The sequence below is a fragment of the Eufriesea mexicana genome, unplaced genomic scaffold (assembly GCF_001483705.2).
Source record: "Eufriesea mexicana isolate 0111107269 unplaced genomic scaffold, ASM148370v2 scaffold21882, whole genome shotgun sequence".
Classification (NCBI taxonomy): domain Eukaryota; kingdom Metazoa; phylum Arthropoda; class Insecta; order Hymenoptera; family Apidae; genus Eufriesea; species Eufriesea mexicana.
Window position 1 is genome coordinate 302,092 of NW_016928988.1, and position 23,776 is coordinate 325,867.

A 23,776-nucleotide genomic window follows, 5' to 3' on the forward strand; every position below is an offset into this window, starting at 1 on the left:
ACGTATACCAGGGAAATTAACTGCGTCGTTAATTAGACGGATAGAGATTATGATAGGGAGGATCGTGGAACGACTTTGCCGTGAAATATACCCCATCGGGAGCTGGTTAATCGAAAACGCTTTCGAAGTAGTCGAAAAAGAGACGACGTGCACTTGTTTAACTCTTTGATGCACGCGGTTTTAGAGGAAATAAAAATTCAACTCGCGCCGAAATATTTTTTAATAGAGTAGAAATGGAAAGGGATGTTCATTTCAATTGTTTGACATGAGATATTACCCGAAATGAAAGCGAAAATAACGTTTCAATGAATCCTTTACTACAGTGTAGAACATACATACGTATGTTCCAGCATGCAACTAATGTTTTAAATGAAAATCGATGGAATACACATTTTTTCCAAAGCCGAGTGGCACTTTGTAGCATTTGCACGTGAGAACTTCCTTTTCTCTCGTGCCGACGAAGAACGCACATCGCCAACTTTTCGAGGTGGGTTAAAATACATCCCATAGGAAGCTAAACACCTAACCTCAAAAGGGTAACACTGCAACTATCAGAAGGATCAAAGTAACTCGTTTCGGATATTTTAATATCTCTGCAATCTCTGGAAACGTATGATTGCTTCTGAGAAAATTCATTTCACTTATGCTTATTAGATGGAAACATAGTTATATACAGGGTGTTCGTGGAAGATATGTACAACAGGACACCAAGGGTTTCTTCGTAAAACGGTATGAAGAAATATAGTATAACTTTCTTTCTTTGAAAGTTAGCTATTGGGAAAATTTGATCTACTGCATAAGCATGTACGACTAAGATACGATTGATCGTGTTTATAAATAATGTCCATGCAGTATTAAAAAGAAAATATATATGTTTTGCCAAGGATATTTTTTAAAATTGTCATAAACATCACACCTTGTACATCGAAATATCCACGACTCTTAACTATAGGTCTCTCATATCCTGAGCATCATACCTTGAACGTTCAAATACCCAAGAATGTTGTGATATATCTCTCAGTCTATGCTGTACTTCACACTTTGAACATCGAAATACCCAAGACTCTTGTGATAGATCTCGCAGTCAATGCTGAACATCACACCTTGAACGTCGAAATACCCAAGACTCTTATGATAGATCTCTCAGTCAATGCTAAACATCACACCTTGAACGTTGAAATACCCAATACTCTTGTAATGGATCTCTCAGTCTATGCTGAACATCACACTTTGAACGTGGAAATAATCAAGATTGTTGTGACAGATCTCTCAGTCTATCCTGACGCGTCAACGAGAGATCATTGTAATCACCATGATGATTTCAATCGCAGTCTGCTGGAGACGAGACCTGACCCACTTCAGCTGTAAATCATTCGCGAGAAAGAACCCTCCACGTCGAACAATCGTCCCTCTGAAGCGGAAACTTGAAACAAAACGAAAGGGAGAAGCGAATTACAAGCGAGACAGGGATACATTTTTAGACGGTCGGAGTTGCCGAGTTGGAAGCGTTATTTTTGATACTTTCGGGCCGAAGGGAACAATATTTACGACAGTTTCCACCACTGGCGCGCGTTTGCATTCTATGGGACGCAGTGTGTACCGAAAAAGAAGAGGAAAAAAGAAGAGCGGAGAGGAGGAAAAACGAAGAGGCAGCAGATTCTTTAGAAGGATCTTGAAATTCACCCAGTCAAGCAGTGAAGAGAAAGACGTCTTCCTCATTCACTGTGCGAATACGTGCATCTGTGTGTGCAAAGTCTAAAACCTCCGCACGAATTCCAGCGCGGTCTGACATCTTCCTGCCGACAAGAAGTATTTCTCCTCGTTCGTTTTTGCATATGCATCCCCGCATTCCAGGGCATCTGGTATATACGACAGTGTCGTCTCGCGCCACGATCCCGGGGGCCTCTTCTGCATCGCTGAACCCCGAGAAACTTCCAGGATATCCGGCGTGCAGACATACGTTCACGGACGATTCGTTGTCCGAAGTCTCGAAGTTCGTTCATTAAAGAGATTACTGCGAGAAATCGTGGTGAACGTGGCAAAAGTAATTGACCATGGAACCCATACAGCGGTGCCTCGATAGTGGTCGCGCGACGGGTCCATCTCGCGAAAGCTATCGGGGGAGATGTATTTCCGTGTGAAAATCCGAGAAAAATTGGTAAGATTGATCCCCGAGATTGTCGACATACTAATTCTTCGTTTACTCGATCATATTCCAAGGAGATAATTCGATTGCTTTTACGAGATAATTTTTATAACCTTCTTAATTTCTTTTTCTTCTTTGTCAACACGATATTTAATTAATAATAATAAATAATGTTTCGAGTTTAGTTTAATATACAAGGTGAACTGCTTTGATCATTTTCGTTTTTAGTGAGTTGATTTTTTCCATCTTCCGTAACATAGTTAACTTAACAAAAATCAGGTGTCAGTATCTATTCGTTATATCATCTCGTTTACATCCTGCCATTTACGACGTAATAATCTTTCATCGCTTCTACGATAACTATAATAAATACTTGAAGATAACCTAGGTGGTCACGTTACATGGTTCACTCGGAATAATATGTTATATATTATAGTACCTAACTTTACATTGCATATAAAGTAATATAGGTAATATTTTATCTAAAATGATATAGAATGTATATGAACAAAATATTATCTATTATCAAATAAATATTTCCTCTTCAAATCTAATAAACTATGTCACGTTTGGTCCCATTTCGAAACTAACATTACCAACCTGTAACGTGAACCTAGGTATAATATACACTACTGACATTATTTAAACTATTTCAAATAAACCATTTAAATTGAATCAATATTAATTTCCCCAATAGCAACTGCATATTTTCTGCAATTGCAAGAATAAAAAACCCGAAACGAGTGATTTTAACCCCCCTGTAGTAATTCTAGCGTTACGTTCATCAAATTTTCATACTGAAAGAGCCAGAAAGAAAAACGTTACTCCGTCATTTTCACCTTCTTGCGTTGTTTCAAATTTCTCCATCGGGTCTCATCGGATCGAATATGTTCAGAGGAATGATAGTGGATTCTGCGTGTACTATCGACATGCTTCTGTACCCGAGTACCTCTCCGGGTACTCGAGAGGAGTAGGAAGAGGAAGATTCGAACGAAAGCAAAGTGCAATGGTATAGCGAGTATGGTTGGAAGACACCACCGGGGCTAATCGATGATTGTCTAACACCTGTCACGACGGTTCACCGTGAAATACGTGTCAACCGTGACGAATCCAGATCGATGGAAGGATCTAGCGCTATCGGAAGGAAGCCCTGGGGTTTTATTGCTCCGCAGACAGAGGTTTTCCCTGCAAGATACCTCCGCACTATGGCCGCGCACAAAAGAACACAATTCTATAGAAGTATACCTACTACCCGACAATCTTCTTAAAAGGCTAGCAAGAGTCAAACATCACGGAAAGGCAAAAAGCGTGCTCCTAGACCGGGTTTTGATTTCACTAGGAAAACATTTCGGGCCACCGTATTGTGGCCCACGGCCATTGACTTTGGTCGCTTACAGGTGTACAACCCGTGGCAATTAAGGGTCTTCCATCCACTTTTTCTCTTGCATAGTCGTATTTATTAAATATAGAAATTAACTGGGCGAAGAACGAGTTATTTTATTATGATTTAGGGAAAATTCTCCAAGTACGTTTATTCAAATTACTAAAAAAGAGGAATTTTAATTTCAGGCATGAACTCAGTTGGTAAAGAACCATTTTAATAATGTTTTATTAGATATTAAGAAAATTTTATATGTAATCTTCTGAATTGTCAGATTTATGGAATGCAAATCGATAAATGAGAAATTTATTTTGAACCGAATATCAGAAAATAATGAGAATTTTAAAATAATTATATATAGTTTCAGCTTTTACATGGACAGGTAAATCAATATCCTATTTTTTGTAAAATATCGATTTTCGTAGAATAAAGAATGTATCTCAAGTCGAGTACGAGAAGAGAATCAAAATTTTAATACTAAATTTTAATACTGCCACGGTCTCAAAATTCTATCCTCAATTTTGTCTCTTTTAAAATTAATTTTTCAATATCTATGTCATTCGCGATTCTGTTCTTGCTTTTATAATTCACATATAATGCACTAGCGAGTCAAAATCAAATTAGCTTCACTTAAAAATTTTTTTTTTAATTTTACCGTCCAAATATTTCATTTCACGCATCACGTTTTAGACCCAAAATAAATTTCTATTTAACTCTTTCGTGGGATTAATTGATCTAACAAACGAACAGGCCACGCATCTACCATCGCTAATTACTTTAACGAATTTATTAAAATTCCAAAAGCACAAGAATAATTGAGGATCTTGAAGAATAAACGAGGATCTCTAAAAATAAAGGCAAAAGATACGAAGATCTGTTATACGTTCTACTTTAAAATCTAATTTCCTAAATAACAATGATTTCATCCATCAATTACCCATGATATCATCCCATCCTGCTCTGCGTAACAACACTGCACATACACATGCACCGATATCTCAAACGTGAGTGAGTTTATTTTTATTGGATGTGTCATTAGCGAGAATATGAATGTTTACGTGGAAGCATGGGAGATTATTAAGTTATGTACCGATTCTTTCGTAGATTTAACTTGGCAACACAGAATAATACAGAATATCGAGAGAGTTTCCTGTGTGCAGCAAAATGTCTACCTATTTTCTCCGTTATCGTTGTAACAAATCCATGATCAAATTATCCAGTTTTGCAGGAAAATAAAATAAGTAACCAAAAATAGTAACTTTCGACACGTGAAATAAAACAAATGTAGCCACCAGTGGGCACTGTTGTCTTTGCCACTTGTCTATGGAAATTGGACTTACACCATTTCCAAAATAAACGGTCCAAATAGCAAATGCGTTCAACTATTATCGATTCGATCTCCTGTTCCCAGGAAACTAACTCTCTCTCCCCCTCTCTCTCTCTCTCTCTCTGTCATTCGAGTGCCTAAAAACCGCGAGAAAGCATCCCGAATTCTGCTGGAAATTTAAAGCCAACGATTCGAAGGATATTCGAACTTTCGAAAATCTGCAAATATCCCAATGACGCAAGCAAGAAAGCAACGAGCACGCTTTAACGCGCATGCCTCTCGCTGGCGATTACAATCGCGAATGATGAATCGTTAGACGAAGGGAAAGTTACCGAACTAAATATAATGGCTGCGACGGTTTGCTAAGTATTTAACGCGAAAACAACTGAAATTTTCCTCGTGGAACTAAGCTGAACGAGCCAACTTCTACAATAAGACCGTACCCCGAAAGCCGCCGGTATTATCAGCTGAATGGAAAACAATGGCGATATTGATCGGCGATTCGCGGGCATCGGTTCGAACCTACACCTTCTCGCGTGTGTCTGCATACATGTGCACAGTTACGCACACCGGCGAACAGCTTTACACCCACACTTTTCGAATTTAAGTGCCTATGAATTAACAAGTTACCACGGCCGCGCTGATTTCGCGACGGAGCATGTTTCGCGAAACACCGGAGAAATTGCAGATATATTCCGAGATCCGTGTTTATCCGCGGGATACTCCATTAAGGCTCTTGGACGCTTTCGAGAAAAGAAACGCGAGTGGAGAACAATCGAATGGCGAGGTCTAGGTTTCAGTCGCGTGTATCTCGTTCAAAGGAGTACTCATGTAATCTGGCTTAAAAAAATCAATTTTTCTTTTTCTTTTACATTTTCTCAAAGTGCATGCTTTCGAAAATGTCCGTGTAAAAGGATTTGATCGAATTGGTAAAATTAGCAAGGTTGTAGATATTTGAAGTGTAGCGTACAGCCATTGTACATAGGGGTAACACTCGTTTTTCTCGGAACCATATCTTTTCAACTGGCTGACTACATATCTCGTGTCTTAGTTGACCGATTGACTTGAAATTTGTAGGAAATCTTCACAGGATGTGCCTTCATCGCGTGAACTACGGATGTCAAAATCTGATGTTTTTTTTCTATTTTTTGTTATCACTCGAAGTACGAAAGGCACAAGGAAAATGGATATCTAAGTTTCAAAATGCTGCCATTTTTTTTTTAATCTCCGAAATTTTGCTGTTCTGGTGGATCATGCTATAGCTGTATTTACACTAATTAGGGTGATTTTTAGTTTTTCGTTTCAGATAACCAGATGGTCCGGAATCGTGTCAGTCATTCGAGCCCGTTTTTAAAAACATGATTTACCTCAAGCTATATACAATAATTTCCACTATTTTCAATAATTTCGTTAAAAAAGAAAGAAATTGGAGATATTCTTCAAATATAAATAAATTCGAAGAAGTCGATTTTTCATTACAAGATTACCTTCTTACGATTAATATGATCTATTCGTCTTATTGATATCCTAACTGCATTATCGATATATGATTATCAATAAAGTATGGATAATGTATCGACAATTAAAAGTCGTATCTCGAGTCGAGTGAGTAGCGTTACAATTTGAATTTATACGTGAATTTGTGTGAAAAATTTGGAATAGGTTAGGTTAGATATTACATTTGGTAGTGATTTTTGTATCGACCCGGAATTCTCATCGATTCCGATAGAAATTTATCGTGTCATCCCGTGTGGACAAATATTTTTCGTGCTTTCCGAGAGGATTGAAACGAAGCAATTTATTTACGACTCGCCGCTCCACATGATTTCATAAAATGCTTTATTATCTGTAATATAATATTTGTAACATATATACCGTAATATAATATCCTTCGGTAATTTTCGCATTAACGGATATTTTTCGTTGGTCATCTATTCTCTGACTCTTTGCGATGCATAGTTTTTCGAGATAATTAAAAATCAGGAAACGTGTAATAATTTAGGAAACTACTTAAATAGCGATTAACCATTACTAATAGATACATACATGTATAGAAACCATTAACCTAAACGGTTTGCTACCTGTCTCTATTCTAATAATTTCTTAGTCTGTTTATTAACTAATTTGTCCTGTGATTTGTGTACATTTGTGTACACTGCTTCCAGGGCCTATGTTATATATACATATATACACATTTTTAATTGGCATTTGGTACTATATTTGCATAAGGTATTAGAATAAGAATATGTGAGACTTTGTTACCCTGGTAACGTAACAAGAAAATTTATTTTTAATTCCTTAAATCATCGATTGAGTCGAAGAAACCTGAAAACCAGATATCTCGTCGCCTGGCTACAATGTTCGGCTTGCTAAAGACGAGATATCTCGTCATCAATATCGTACGCAATGTATTAATCTTTTTATTATCTCGTGTATTCCTGACCTGACATGGATCTTTTCAGCAATGCTACCTACTTTTTAAGTTTCTATACTGCACAGTTATTTGAGTTAATTTGAAATTCCGAGTTCTTTAGAAATGCGTAATGACTCATGACTACGTTAAAAGTATAATATTTAAATAGCGACTAACCATCGTCAGTGCGACACGAGTTACACGATACATACGCGAACAATACCTAGAATAAAAATGACTAGACACGTTGTAAATTTGTCAAATGTTGAAACAAAACTGAATTGCAAATAAGAACGTAACCGATCTTCCAAGAAATTCTTTTCTTTGCTAAAATTTATTACTCGCTCGACAAGCTTGCGTTTTAATCCGCCTCGAGATAAAACGAACGCTCTTTCCATATATTTCTTAATTCCTTGCGATTTTTGGCATTTTCTTTTCAATGGCGAACGAATATTCCGGTTCATTATTTTCCTCTTCGATTCGATAACGTTACACGGGTTGTACATTTGTACCAACGATATTATCGCGAAATTCAATCATAATCCTGCAACGTAATTAGGCGAACGGCCTTATAATCTTGTCTCGCTAAAGTTTCAAAGCGATTGATTATGGTGAAATTTATCGATTCTTCTTGCGCATTCACTATGTCTGTATGCAACCCCCAGGAAACTTAACGCGCCCTTGTTTTTCTTATTTCCGACTGCGCCCTTAATTACGTTCAAGATAAGTTAGCAAGGTGTTTTGCTGTTTTACTTCGCAGTCTACGAATACATGCTGTATTATAATTTCCTCGCATAATTTAGCTTCGCATAACTTAGTTTCCCACGTTTTTTTAATACGTTAACAAATGCATGTATAAGTACATATTATGCATTTATTGCTTCCTGCGAATATTAATCAGAAATCTAATATCCTGATAATCTTTCGTTATTATCATTGAATGTTTTATCTATTAAGGATAAGATAATACCGAGAAATAGATAACGAAAAGAGAATACCTGGAAACATTATGGGATTACCGGAATAAATATGAAGAATTATAAAAAATACTGTATTTCCTGCGCTTTTATACTAAATACGGGATTTTCGTCACAAATACGAAACACGTGTATCTGCCTCCTCAAAAATAATTTTGTAAATAACTAAAGCAACGATTTCTTCGGTCCAAGCTTACCACATACACTCCTCCGCTAGATACTCTTCGCGAATTTTGAACGCCATTCAAAAATTTGCCAAATTAAATTACAAAATACACATACTACTTTATCATTTTCTAAATCTTCCTCGGAACATCCAAAGTACCGACTGCTCAACGTACAGTTTAATTTGTTGCGAGAACGGTGCAACAATGTATCAGACATCACCTCGCCAGGAATATTTTCCAAGCCAAAAATACACCGGCTTCGCGCATATACACGTACAGGCATTCTAACGAAACGTTTACTTTATCAACGATGCTCCTTGCTATGCCAAGACCATGGGAGTGTAAAAATTCAGCAGGCAGCGGCGTTAAGAAATTTGAAGAAAACACAGAAACGACGTGTCCCGTGGCCCGTGCGGGCATGTATTAAAATTCAAATTAGTCTAACGCGTTTCATAGCGCGTCCACGCCGGCAAGAAAAACGCATGTACGGAAAGAATACATTGGATGGAGGCGCCACTCCTCATTACATTAGGAAAAGCATGCGCATCGCGGCGTGTCGCAACGCAGTATCATTTTCACTAAACTCGAGAACGGCTATACCCCTGACTGTTTCGGTAGAAATGGCCGTGTAATTACACGCTGAATATTCCCCGTCGGGACGAGCCTCCATGTGCTCCGCGCTTATTTTTCTCCACCTGAAACCCTCGCTCTGGAACCTTCGAGATCCAGCCTGCAGATGAGATAAGTTCACCGTATCTGTTCGCATAGCGCGGCTTGCGACAGTGTTCGAAAATTTGTAACGAATGATACCGGGTATGATAATAAATACGACAATACTGGAAACAATTCGCAAGCGAGGTCCAAATTTTCAGAACGTATGGAGAAAATTGTAAAATGTCTGACGATAGATTCGTGGAATTTGTGGGAGACTGAATGCGGATATGTGTACACGTTTATGGGAGCGAAGAAATGTTGCAATTAATCTGGGAGATTTTATTTGGGACACAAAATGTGTAACGATACGTACATTTGTTCAGCTTTTTAGGTCGGATTTAAAATTTTCTTCCTGTTTATATTCTCGTATCTCTGTCTATTTGTGTACTGTGGATTATGAGAGTACTCGGAACTCTGGAAAATTTTTAACAAATAATCCTGCGATATAAATCATAGTAAATATAATGATACGATGAAGACAAATAACTATATATAATTGATTGTAACCGAATGAAAGTCAACGTTAATTTTGCAAAAGCATAAGTATTAACGAAGTTCCGAATACTTTTGTGGTCCTGCTAAAATGTATATTCACCTTCAGTATTCTTCCAATTCCATATTCATCGTCTAATTGTTTCATAACCTTCGAAGCACCCTTTTAATACTCGTCTCTCATCTCCAGTATCATTTTCGAAATCTGAGTCCAATGTGTATATTTCATTTACCAAAAGCATACAACCCAAGCATTCCAAATTTTCAAGAGACATTATATATGCTCCAAAAAACATCCTACATGAAAATACAAATATATATAATAAACGAGAACGAGAAGTATATACAGATACAGAAAAATAAAAGAAAAAGAGAGAAAAAAGAGAGAAACCGCGGAAAAGCGGAGAAAAGATAGATAAATTCGCGCGAGGAAAATGGTGGAACTTGAAGCGGAGTGGGGAGAGTGGGAGGGGAGAAGAAGTACGAAAGCTAACGCACGTGCCCCCTACCCCTGATCAAACGAACTATCGCGGAGCGGCGAAATATAATTAGATAAAACGTAAAGCTGTCGCGATACGGGGACGAGCGGGGCGCTAAAAAACCGCTGGAAAGCAATTTGACGCCACAGAGTAGATGCATCAGGACGCTTTGAAGCCATAAATTCGTGCAGGATGGCGAGGGCGCGACTACGGAGAGGCAGTCGTCCAATCGGACGTCGCGCTCGGCTTGCTCGTTCATGCATTTCAACGCTTGCAAATCATTCATTCTGACTCATTGTCGAAAAGTCGGCCGCTATACGTGTACCGTCACAGCGCAAAATGCTCTCAACGATGAAATTCCACATGGGAACATTCTGCACAGGCGTGTGCACGCTGGCGTGCGCGCGCGCACAACGAGCGAGTCGGGCGAGCGCGTTTCAACCGTGTGCCCTTGAATATTTATCGTTTTCTGCGAAATCAAATTTTATCGCAATGAATGTACCATCAGCCCCGGCTAGTTCGGTGGGAAAACAGAATTACGATCGGCCCGCTTTTAAATTAAAAACAACCCAACCGTTTTCTACCCCCACCCTCATTTTTGCCGCTCCGGAGCAACGTCGAAAAACGTAGCACGCCGAGCCATCGCCCGCGGCAAAATTTATTACCAACTTGAAATATACATGGCTCTAGGAATTTAGGTCTCCAGATGACGGGATGAAACCGAAAAGCGATTTTTTCGATTGCCATCCGAATAACTGCCTTTTGCACAAAAATACAAATTTTTTATTTATCCCGCTTGTCGCAGTGCAATGGAGTCGTAATAATGTCATCGTAAATTTATAACGGCTCAGAATAAATATCGAATATGTAAATTATAAGCGAATTAAATTATTGAAATGAAAAAAATTGCCTGGTTTTCGAAGATATAATCGAAAAATTTGGCACGTTTGAAAAAATGTTTAATAATTAAATTCAAATTCGAAAAAAAGATTATTTTGCTAATATGGATAATTTCTGGAAAAACAATGTACGATCTAATTATACTAAGCGAAAAGAATAACTAAATCCACAACGAGAAAGTGAAACAGAAAATACGATCACACGTGTACTGGAGAAGGAGGGAAAGAAGAGTGAAAAAGAAAAATACGCATAATACATAAAGTCGAGAACGAGAGACACCTAGCCGTATCCTACTGAATTTTTCACGCAACAGCCCAATTTCCTAAACCATGAGAAAAACAACATCTTATAGAACGATATTTCACGACATTTTGAAAATAAACAGATATCCTCCTGAACCCGTGAAATAAAAATGTGTCGCCATAAGATGCAATTTTTCGATCGGTCTACACGTAACGCGGCGAGATAGGTCAGCCACGAAGAAAAAAGAGGAACGAAGACGGCGAGACGAGATATATAAAGGTCCGGACGAAGAGAGAGAAAGGGAATGTCATAAGACTATAAGTTCGCTCAAGCGTCCGAAAAAGGGGAACATAAGAACACCCGTGGATTTTCGTTGATGTATCGCTCGAGGCATATGCGCGCCAGTGGTCCGGAGAGAACGGGACGACGATACAGTGGCGCGATGACGGGAGAAAGAGAGAAATATTTGTAGGTTACGTTGGCGGGTCAACGCCACCTATCTCTCCCTCGCGGGAGCAGCCTGTCACGGGACTAAAATTAAAACGAGGCACACCCACCCCGCCTACACACATACACGATGCCCAGAAATGTTCAGGGACAGACACCAGAATCGACCTTAAGGCTTCGAGCTTTCTCTCCCTTTCTCTTTCTCGTCGTTAACGTTACCAACACGTTGCGCTATAATATATAAATACATACATTCGTTCGTTCGTTCGTTCGTTCTTTCGTTCTTTCGTTCGTTCGTTCGTTCGTTCGTTCCTTCGTTCCTTCGTTTGTTCGTCCGTACCTTCGTTCGTTCGTTAGTTCGTTCGTTGAATCGTTTGTTCGTTCGTTCGTCTCCTTACCCGCTTTGTGTTTCCAGTCTCGTCGACTCGGCCGTCCTTCAACGTAACGCGGTGTCGCGTCTCACGGATTGCGTTGTTCGCGAGTGTACCTCTTGTGCGCACCACTACCCTCTTCCTGCTCCCTCTTTATTGACTTTCTTTGATGAGCTTCTAATAAACGCATGCATCGTATGTACGTATCTGTTTGACTCTTACTCGGTCATACGTGAAAGACGTTCTGCACATCATTGCGCGTGTCTCTTTTTCGTATAAACCGTTCTGACGTTCGTACGAATGCAACTGGTGCGCGGCCATTTCTGTACGCGGCGTGGAGACGAAGTTTCGACAACGCGGAGAATTCGTAATCTAGATGGCCTTCTCGAGTTATCGATCGGGCCAGTGTCGATAAGCTTCCCGTACCGACCGCGGAGTCGCGGTGATTATGTTGTCCTAGAAAAGTGGCGCGACGACACGGTGGCAGAAATACCGCGATTAGAAGGACATATATTTATCGTGACGTCGCGTGTAACCGGCCGGACGATCTGTGAAACGATTTACGGCTTCGGGAGTGAGCCGCGTATAGATACTGCCGCACGAGCGAAAATTCGTCCGCGGATGTTTTGCGGGGATTGTAAATTAACGACATTTGATATAAATGTGATTTCTGTTGGCACACGACCAACACGAAATGGTATAAATAGAAGTTCTTCGCCGGGGATCCCTACCGCGTTTGTAACTCTATACACAATTTCTGTGTTTTATTTTCGGGAACGGTTTTACCGTAAAAGCGTGACAAAAACGTGGAAACGCACAGAACTGTGCTGCTCGCGAGAAACTAGAACTTCTGACACACTATTAACCAAGATAATTTCGACTCAGTTACGTCACGCAGTCCATAACACACCGGCTTCTCTCTTTCTTTATTTCTATTTCGCTCACCGTATCTACGTGCCGTGATCACGGATGATGATGTCATGAGATAATTCCTACCGATTATGGAAGAATTACTCACGAATGAAAATTGCTTAAACGACTCAAAATTCGAATTTGTTATTTATACTTCTTCGTAACATGCGTATTATAGGTTAGGTTTTAATAAATCGTAAAATTATATTCGTAATGTAATATCTAATATTGTAATCATTTTTAGGGAGGAAATCTTTTCGTGGTGAAGACGGAAAAATATTTGAAATTTTATTTCGTCTACGATTACGACGATACTGGGAATGAAAATGAAAAGGCGTAACAGAAATAATATCTTCGAAACGTGGAAATAGTAACAGTGGTACATTTTACGCAATTCAACGATTCACAATGAAGGAAATAAAAATATTCCACTGTGTGAAATACGTCTGGCGTAAACGCGTTGCTTATAAATTTATGGGCGAGTGCTATAATCACTGTGCACAACACAGATAATGCAAACGTAACAAAGATAAAATTCCTACGCTGCAAAGGAGTATGCCAAGTCAACTATCAAGGTAAACGAAAATTCAATTTGAAAATTCCTAATCGCGCATTTATTTATTTCGTGCGAATCGGGAGAGCCAGCAAAGGAATTGCAGTGACTGGTGCATAATTTCTTATAAAAATGACATGAATTAAAGTTAATTTATTTCGTATTTTTGTCATGAGCCTATCACTGTAATTAATGTGATTGAAAATAATACACTCCACTGTCGATAATTCTAGTTACTAAATAATGATAATAATTTCCAATTTTTTCAGATACAGATGCTGAAGGAAATATTGGCATGCAAGTGTACTGGATTTAGATTTTGAAAATAGTACTATATTTGAGATAAGATACTAGTGGTGAAAATGATACTAGTATAAGGAAAATTATGAAAAAATAGAAAAGATAAGCACTACAATTAATAGCAAAACATGAACTAATTCAGAAATTATTGAAGCATTTGAATATCTGTTGCTGTCGTAAAAGGTATGTTCACATTCAATATTCCAAAATACTTTTAGTATTGTCAGATTTTTTTTCTATTATATATTACCCATACACTCTTAACATTTATATCTGACTCTAGGAACAGTATCATTTTAGAAATTAGAGTCCAATGTACGCATTTTATTTGTTCAAAGTTCAAAAGTTAAAATATCTAAATATTTTCATATATCCACATTCAATTCTTCACAAACTCTGTATTTATTTTCAGAATTTTTTCTAATTTCACTCACACGTTGTCCATCCTTATATCTTGCACCAGGTTAGTATCATTTTCAAAAATTCAAATCCTACATGAGTTTATTAAAATTATAAAATTGGGGTGATAATTTCATGAGCTATTCTGTATGTCCACATTCAAGTTCTCCACGGATTCCATATTTCTCATCAAAACTTGTTTCAATTTTATCTACACGTTTTCAACACCCTTATCTTGCATCAGATACAACATCCTTCCCAAGATTTAAATCCAACATACATTTATCAAGCGTTTAAAACTCAAGTCTACATATTTTCACGAATAACTATATATCTACGCTTAATGTCACATAAATTCCGTATTCCTTATCAGAATTTTCTCTAATTTCGCCCACATGTTCTCGATACTCGTATCTTACACTAGGTAAAATCTTATTTCCCAAAATTCGAATCCAACAGACATTCGTCAACGCTACAAGACGCAAGCGTTCTCACGGAATTACGTAATTCAATATTCCACAAATTTCAAAAGCCTAATCAAACTCTTTTCCAATTTCAGCCACACTTTCCCAACATCAGTATCTTCCACCAGGCACAGTGTTATTCCCAAAAACTCAACTGCAACAGACGTTTAGAATTATCAAACGTACAACAGCCAAGCACTCTAATACTCCTGAGCCACGGTGTAAAACTGGAACGATTTCTACCCAGCTCCAATTTCTGCTTTTAGCCAAATCATCAAATACCATAACTATTACGTATCTCCAACGTCTTTTGACGATTCGCGCAAGCAACCAAACATTCCTAGCCTAGAAACCAGGAGCGCGAACGTAAAGGAACGACGCAGCGATTGTTTCAGCCATAAGCGCTGAGCAGTTTGCATCCTATTACTCGTCCGCTCGTTTTGATCTGCAACGATCCTCTGGCATGCATGCGGCCTACGCGGCACCGCCATAGGTGTGACTTCCTGTGGTCGTCGTAAACAAGGACACCGCGTTTTAAAAAGGGTTCACGGCATGGAGCAGTATAGTAAGACTCAATAGGATAAAAGACACCGAGGTCGGAATGTTAGTGGGACACGCCCACGAAGGTACTGTAATTCGATGCGTTAGACATCGCACACCGACACGTGTAGGATGCACTCCACACATTCACGCGTCAATTCGTTCGACGTCCACACGCCAAGCAGAAATTAGCCTCCCATTGCGGCGCATTACGAGAATATCGTCCATCTAGCCTTCATGCACTTGGTTAATTAGCCCTCGCACTGCTAGAGCTACGAATATTTTATTCGATTTGGGAGAAGAGACTTGAGCATACGAAAGTTTTTACCATTTGCACTTGGAAAACCGTACAGGAACCTATTAGCTTATTCGAATAGCCTAACAGCCTAGTGCAAATTGCACTCGGAAAGCAACATAAGGACCTACTGCTTTATTTGAATGATGCTTGGTTTGAAATATTATCAGAAATTAATTTTTGGCAAATTGGAGCTTTCATATCTGTTTTATGAAATTGTGCAATTATCATAACTTTTTTGTGTACCGTTGAAAATGATATTTGAATTGTTTGCTACATTCAAGAAAATAGCCTAATTCGCTGCAAAATTTACTGCAATATTTGGAACAGTTTCATTTGAGAACTCCAATTGTGGATTCTTCAACTTTGTTTCTTAAATTTACTGAAATATTTTAAACAAGTATTTGTGGACAAGCTCAAAATGGCTCAAAATGGGAATTTGTTATTGCTATTTACTCCAAAATGTATGTGAGAGATTATGGTAACTTTTGTGAAAATATTTAGCTAAGAAATGGGTGGATAAATGGAAATACATGTGACTCAAGGGCAACAAAGAAGTTGATTCTTCTCAAATCCAATAGCTATCTTGTAGCTGAACAATAATCATACAGTAGCATACAATACACTGTGCGTAAGTTTGAGACCATAACCTTCACTACGTATAAACAGTTATAATTTCCATTCACCTACACACAGCATAATACTGTAATAATCGTTTCGTATCGTGATTAGTTTCTTACTGAAGTACTTAAAGCGAATAAAGGATCAACACGAACAAATAAGTACGAAACAATGCACATTCTTCGGTTGGAAAATTTTCCAACTTGCATAAATGATTTTCAATGATAACAATCAACATAACTGCGTTTACTATTATTAGACGATATAATGGCACGATTAAGGGAAAAGCTGTCTGAAACAAAGCATCACGAAAACCAATGCAGATAATATCCAACTACAATATCAACAAAATTTTTGGAACACCTTCAAGCTTTGAAAAGAAAAAAGCTGTATCCAGAAACTATGAAGCAAAATATAATATCATTAGATGCTATTCGACATGGTACGTCACAATTACCTAAGCCATAATTAAAAATAATGAAGAGTACGATATTTTACTTCCGAAATTAAAAATTAAATAATTAAATACACAAGTTCACTCAAAAACGATTGAGAAATAAAATTTCGCGTTTGAGATCAAACGTATGTACATTCGACAGCGTGACATTTATGAAATTATTTCCGATATTAAAAACTGAACTCTGGAGCGATGAAACACTTTTGAAAAGAAAATAATGCAATTTTTGAAACTCTGACACCTCGAAAAAATAAGATTAAGATTGCAGATAACAGCTCGCATACCTGCTGCCGCAGGAATTCGAAGGGATAGAAGAATCTAAGTGTCTTGCACAACTTCCTAAAATTACACTGAAAAGCCTATGCCTGGGAAAATAATTCACGAAACTTCTTAACTGCGCAATGGTCACTACATCCGTCAATTCAGCCATCGAAATATTCTCAAAACATGTTTACAATGTTTCTATCGCTCAATTAGTAGTCCACGTTTGTCAGAGCCCTGAGAAAAGTCTACAGAGACGTAGGATACGTTTGGAAAACGAATTCTAACGGAAACGAGTGCGACACGACGAAGGAACCGTGGGAAATGGTCAAACACCGTTTCACCGTTTGCGAAAAAATAGGAGTCACGATATTTATCACAGCCGCCAGCTAACACTCTAAAGTAACGAGTTTCGCGAGTGCTCTTCTCACGCATCATATTATCTTGTTTTAGGAACGTGCCCGGTACAGGTGATGCATCTACATCAGTAACCACGAGCCCTAGAGGCACAGCGAGCTTCAGACCCGTCTACGTCCACGGTATATTTTTGCCTGCGGAAGGAAAACTTCACGGGAATTATATCGTCGAGCACTTTTGCCGTGGATCACGAATGGCGGGTCATTAAATTATACGCTATCTTCGCGACGAAACCGGCGAAAATATAGAATCCGAAATAACGACGAAAGAAACGGAGTGGTTCTGCGCATGCGCGACGAAATAAAAATGACCGCGTTAGAAACCGTTAGCGTCGTAAGAACGAGTTCTCTATCGCGCGAGGAAACAAGAATTTAATGACACGTGGTTAATCGGTGGACGCACATTTGCACACGTAACGTGGATTACACGGCTTCGATCCCACGTACATATTCCGCGAGGCACTCTTACAATGGAACTTCACGCCGATTGCTGTCAATGAGTGGTTTATGCTCGAACAAGAACGTGACAGGTCAAGATGTCAATCGTTTGGCGTGTAGAAGAGCAAGAGCCAACTACGACACCATACTTGCCCGCATTTTTTACAGCGTTGCGATGGTCATGAAGAAAACAGCGATAACGCGCGCGCATTAAGATGAACGATTTCGATAACGACAAACGAACGGACGACTAGAGGTTATGTCCGGTACGACAACATCGGGCGCCGTATGGCGTAGAAAAACACGTACAATATGGAACGATGGATCAGCTGCCGAGCTTCACCGAGCAGAAACGTAAAAAAAAATGTGGCCGCGATTCGAACAAATGGACGACACACACGATAAGCGGAATGAAGACTCGGATGAGGAACGTGTAAAATGAATTTCGTAAAATACTCTACGCAGCTCATGAACAACAGCGTAAAGGAGAATGGTACATCGTCGTTTCAGCAACGGCGTAAAAACGCAATTACGGAAACGATGACGTCATCGGTATGACGACGTAAACTGTAATATATGTCCAAATGCATACAGCACAGCGCCCACGCGTGGGCAATGGCGTGTACGACTTATTGCTCTATAGCTGCACGTATACGAACATATATAGATGTACGCGTACACATACATATGTATCGTAAAATAGAGAGCTCTGTACTACCTTGCGCCGGAACACGCGGAGGTATCAGCCGCGATCTCGCCGTGATGTCGGTCACCGTGACAGGTTAGGCGGTCGGTGAGCCTTCGCTGATTCTTCAAAGCTTGCAACTTCTCACTGTAGTAACGAACAACACACAAAAGTAGATATATATCTTATTTGTCAGCACTTATTTCAACGATGACACGGCTTGTTCTTTCGACGTGTGACATACGAGCTTCGCTTTAGTAGCCGTTCCCTTTAGACGCTGCACTTGCTCTCTTTCTCACTAAGGACAAGGAGAAACGGCGAAAAAAATACTTTCCTTTTGCTACTCTCACTTTACAGTTCCGGTCGATCAGCCGGATCGCGACACAAAACCACGAAAACTTGTTCTCACTTTAACAACGCTGGCCCGGATGCGTGCTGAACTGCTGCACTGTTCCAACTCATAATCAGCTTACTCGATCACAAGGACTCCGTTTTTATATTCGCTCGCGCTTTCCCTTTAATACAACCGCTGCTAAAAACCACGCGCGACTAGACGACGATTGCGAGAGCAATAACGACGACGTACTGCGTGTGCGACGATGACGACGGCAGTAGCAGCAGCGGCGACGGCGGCGGTGGCGGCGGCAATGGCGACGACGAACAACGACGGACGACGTCGGAGGGACCGGCTGATGGAACGGGGCAAATATATGCAGCTGACGGAAGCCTCGATGCGATTTTGTAAGAGGGTGAAAAGGTAAGGCGAGCAATGCTGGTTAGGCGACGGAATTGCGACTGCTTGCTGCTTGCTTGGCTAGCCGCTAGCGGGGGCCTGGCGCGACACCGACTGTCCGATGCCAGCGCCCCCTCACCCCTCCCCCCTCCCCTCTTCCCTCTTTCCTTCCCCTTTCACCCCCACCTCGTTTGTCCCGCCACTCCTCTTCTACTACTTGCCCGCCTTCTACCTTTCTCGCTCTTTATCCTACCACACGTACACTGGAACCTATTTCTCCTGCTTCTCTCGCTCCCTCTTTTTCCTTCTCTCCAGCGTTCTCTCGTTCTATTTCATTCGTTCTTTTACATTCCCCTCCGTCTGTCTCGCTTAATCACACCTACGGTCTCGCACGATTCACACAAACGACCGTCGGTTCGTCCCTTCTCCGTTCAACGTTTTATGTCTCTCTCCTTCTTCGTCTAATGTGCAGTGGCTTTACGTTTTCTCTCTTTCTACCATCTATCGCACAACTATGCACCCTCTCGCTAATTCGGACCCCCTCGTACTTTCTCGCTCTCTCTCGCTCGCTCTCTATTCCACTCCCTTTCTCGTATCCCCTCGCTTTATCATTCTCGTCCTATCTTCGTTGAATCTCTGGGCTCCGTCTCGCTTGATCGTACATACGAACTTTCGTGACACACACCGTCTCGTTCTGCCTCTGCTACACACGCGCGCTCGCACACATACGCGCGCGTTCACTCCCTCTCTCTTTCTCTGTCCATCTCTGTTCCACTATCGTTTATCTTCCTTTTCTCTCCTTTCCCCGACTACGCGGAGCCAGGATCCCCTCCCCCGCATAATATAAGCTACCCGTCTCGCTCCTCGCTGCACCCATGCGGCCGTATACCATGCCACGTCGCCGTCACCGCCACCACCGCCGCCGCTGCCGCTGCCGCCGCCACCGCCGCCGACGATGAGGCACCAACCGCCCCTCTCCATGGCTCAATAAGCGTCGTTGGCGCGCATGCGCCGATCTAGTCCCCACCACCCACACTCTTCATTAGTCTGTCTCTTTTTCTCCTATGCCGCCTGGCGACCCAGCCTGCTTACCCTGCTGGAGAACCGGCAACGGAGTTAGGTTAGGTTTGGTCGCGCATCGCCCGCTGACTATCACGCTCGCCGCGGGTGGAAGAGGGTTAGTCAATCTCTCTTTCTTGCTTTTTCTGCGCTCGTCTCTTCTCTTCTCGTTCTGCCTCTAGGAAACAGAACTTCCAACGCGTGTACTATACATCGGCGTAATCTTGTTTCTCAATGCGCTCGCGCGCAAGAAAAAAGACGGAGCAAGAGAACGATCGAGCAAAGAAGGTAAAGGGTAGTGAGATCCGAAGGAAAATTCTTTATATTCGATGCCGATGGTTTTTGCATGTGCCACGGCGCACGAGCAAAGATCCTTAGGTACGATATACTTGGACTACTGCATATCATTTGTACATTTACGCGACGTGTAAAGGTGTGTACACGGTACATAGGTGCCCGCGAAAAATCTCCGTGATGCATACCCGATCTCTTTCCTCGATTTCGCGTCTTTCGCGTGACGATCGGCTGCGTGAATCGCTTCGAAAACACTTTCACGCGTCACGCTTGATTTCCCATTGGCGCTACATAAAAATCCAATCGGGGAACAGCGTAATCAGACATTCGAGGCGGAAAGAAAGGTAAAGGAACTTCTGGCGCATACTGTACACCTGCTTAATCTCGTTCCCCTGGCGTACAGCAAGGAAGGAGGTAAAGTGACAGTGTGCGAGGGAGGCAACGAATGAGATCCGTAGAAAATTCTTTATACCGACGCCGATGGCCTCTGTGTGCTACGGTTCGCAGCGGGAAAAGATCCCGGTGTCTGATATAGAAGGACCGTGCATATCGTTTGCACGAATATCTCTGCCCGTACATTGTACGTACACTCTACGTATACAAACTTATCACGACCCATTGTTACGATTCGTTCTTCGGCTCACTTTCGTTTTATATTTTCATTCGGCCATTTCGTTGCCTAAAAAGGAACCAACTGCCGCAGTAAGAATTATTTTAATCATTAAACCAGTCTCGTACGACGAATAAATACACGCGTAGGAATAGAATCTCGCCTAATAACAAAAATGATAATTTTCAAAGTATTTTTCTAGTCGTTAGAACGAAAACGTCGATTAAGTTCTTCGAACGTTATGGCTACCTCCGGTTCGAAACTCTTTCTTCAGGGATTCCCGATACCAACAGCGGAAGCGGAAGCACACCATTCTCGCCTCGCTGACTCTGATAAGCCGAGCATTCTGCTTCCAACACATAAATGTATTTACCGTTTCCAAAGTGCCGAAATTCAACGTGTTGCACCGAAACACGTTATCTGGATATTCATCGCGTATGAAAGAAAAATAATACATCGTATGAGCGGCGCAACGCGTCGATAGTTAGCCGCTGCCTGGAACGTAATTTTCGATAGCGCAGTTCCTACGTTTAATCCTGTCGAAATCGTTGCGGAGCAAGCAACGCGTATCGAATAATTCCGTAGCGTTGAAAAATGAATAGCCCGTTCCAGCGGCGGTATATCGTGGCAAGTCAGGTACGTACGTGTACATAAAAGTAAGAAAGAGAAGAGATAGAAGAACGGCGAATGGAGGGTGGGCTGTGGAACGCGAGGCTGAGAGTGGGGTCGGCGGCAGCCGCTGAGGTGTGATACGGAACGTCGAGGGGGTACGAGGTGATATTTCTCATGAAACTGAACCGAATAAATTTTTAACAAAAACTGCTGACTCGCTACATTACTCTAGCTTCTCTTCCTTTTTTCCTTTACAACCAGTCCGCTACCATCTTTTTCATACCGGTGTCCGTCGCTCCTTTCTGCCTTCGTGTGACACCGCGTTACCGGAAATACGAGGGGGCCCTATTTGAGGTACCATCACGTGGCGAAATTTATTTGCATACCCGATTGTATATAACCTTCGTGAAATATTGAGAGCACTGCCGGTAAAATGCCAAGAACAACGCCGTTAAAGTCTGGCAAATATTTTTTTCCCTCTTCTTTCTTCCTTCTTCGTCCGCCACGCCGGATAGATGGCACCGGCGTCGCTTCACGCTGCGCGTGAATAACTAGTGGATAACTGCGCGAGCGTGATTCGGTTTACGTTAATGTTCGCATGCTAAGCCACTGCGCCACTTTTACAGTATTGTTTTATGGACACAGCACGGTGTAATATCGTGCAACCTCCTCGCAATTTAGCGAAAAGATAACGAAGGAAGATTGTTAATGCAGCCACGCGTTTCCTCCGTAACAACGGTATCAACGTGACCACAAACCACGTAAACGGGATGTAAAACGGAAATGCGGTTCGGTCTATTGCGAGCACAGTGTCAGCTAATTTTAGACGAGTCAATGAACAAGTGTAATTTCCGCATATTGCGGCAATTTTATTCCTTCATCTTTGTATCCCGGTATTCCACCGTCGGAAGAATAATATGTACTTGCAAAAGTATGTATACGTGCAGCCTAAAATGTTCTAAATTTTGTTACGACGAATCTTATTTGGTACTCTATGCATTTTTCTAAAGAATATTTTCGAATATTTTCGTATTGTATTCCATTTAGTTTCTAAAATTCAACTTGCGAACGTCTATTAAGTACTCTATAGTGTAATAGGAATCAAAGTACCGAGTCCAATGGAAATTACCAGTGTAAAAATATATACCGAAAACCGATTTCTCGCTATCATAACTCGAATAGCCAACTATCTAATACTAAAAGGATTTACACATTGCTTGGTTTATAGTTTCATCTTCAAACACCTGAAATTCATCGTTATAAAAGAACATTTAAGTCCTCTTATCGAGACTTTGCGTCACAGAACAGTAGCCCTGGAAAATCATCCGTATAAACTACTTTCTACATACAAGAAGTGCAAAAGATATTCGCAACTTCGTCCCGTTACGACTCTTTATACTGTACACTCGTGAACAAACGTTTTGCAAGAATTCAACAATCATTGCTCCAAGTACCAAGTGTGAAAGACTGCTGCCGTCGGACCAGTGTCGGAATTCCATCATGTTCCTTTAACGAACCGCTTTTATCGCTCGCATAACCATCAGTAAATTGAAAAGCGAAGCATTTAACGATGCTAACTGGTGGTTTTGACAAGACCCCTGAAAAACAAGCATCGTTACGTTACCAGTCATTGGTTTTCTGAAAAGGAAACTTTGTCATTGTGTTCCTCGCAAAGCTGAGGCTAATGAGCGCGGCTTTTTGCGTAAAAATGAAGAGACAGATCGCGAACACGGAACTGTTGAGGTGGGAAAGAATTTTCAACGGTGTAAAGTGGAAATAGGAGAAGAGCGATTCGATCTTCACCCTCGGAACCATTTCATTTCAGGGCCGCGCCAGAGAATCTTTCGAATCGAGAAACAAGCGTAACGCCAAGCGAATGAAGAGAATGAAAGAGGATGATGGCTTACGGGGTTGGCGGAAGACGGGGTGAAGAGAGGATAAAAATCCCCTCGAGGTTCGACTCAGCATCCCACGATATCTACATCTATTTTTGGCCACGGTCAGCTGTAGTTGCACGGCATTAGCATAATGAAGACAGTTCGTCTCTTCTCGTTCTCTTGGGCAACGCGT

The 23,776-nt window shown here is 40.8% G+C and overlaps 1 long non-coding RNA gene across 1 annotated transcript in view; it reads right to left on the reverse strand.

Moving 5' to 3' along the window:
* LOC108554487 (uncharacterized) overlaps positions 1-19,232 on the reverse strand; it is a 32,609-nt gene extending 13,377 nt beyond the window's left edge. The window contains exon 1 of the long non-coding RNA XR_001890708.1: positions 18,432-19,232. This is a non-coding gene — a long non-coding RNA (uncharacterized LOC108554487). The remainder of the gene's footprint in view (positions 1-18,431) is intronic.
* Positions 19,233-23,776: the final 4,544 nt, after the last annotated feature.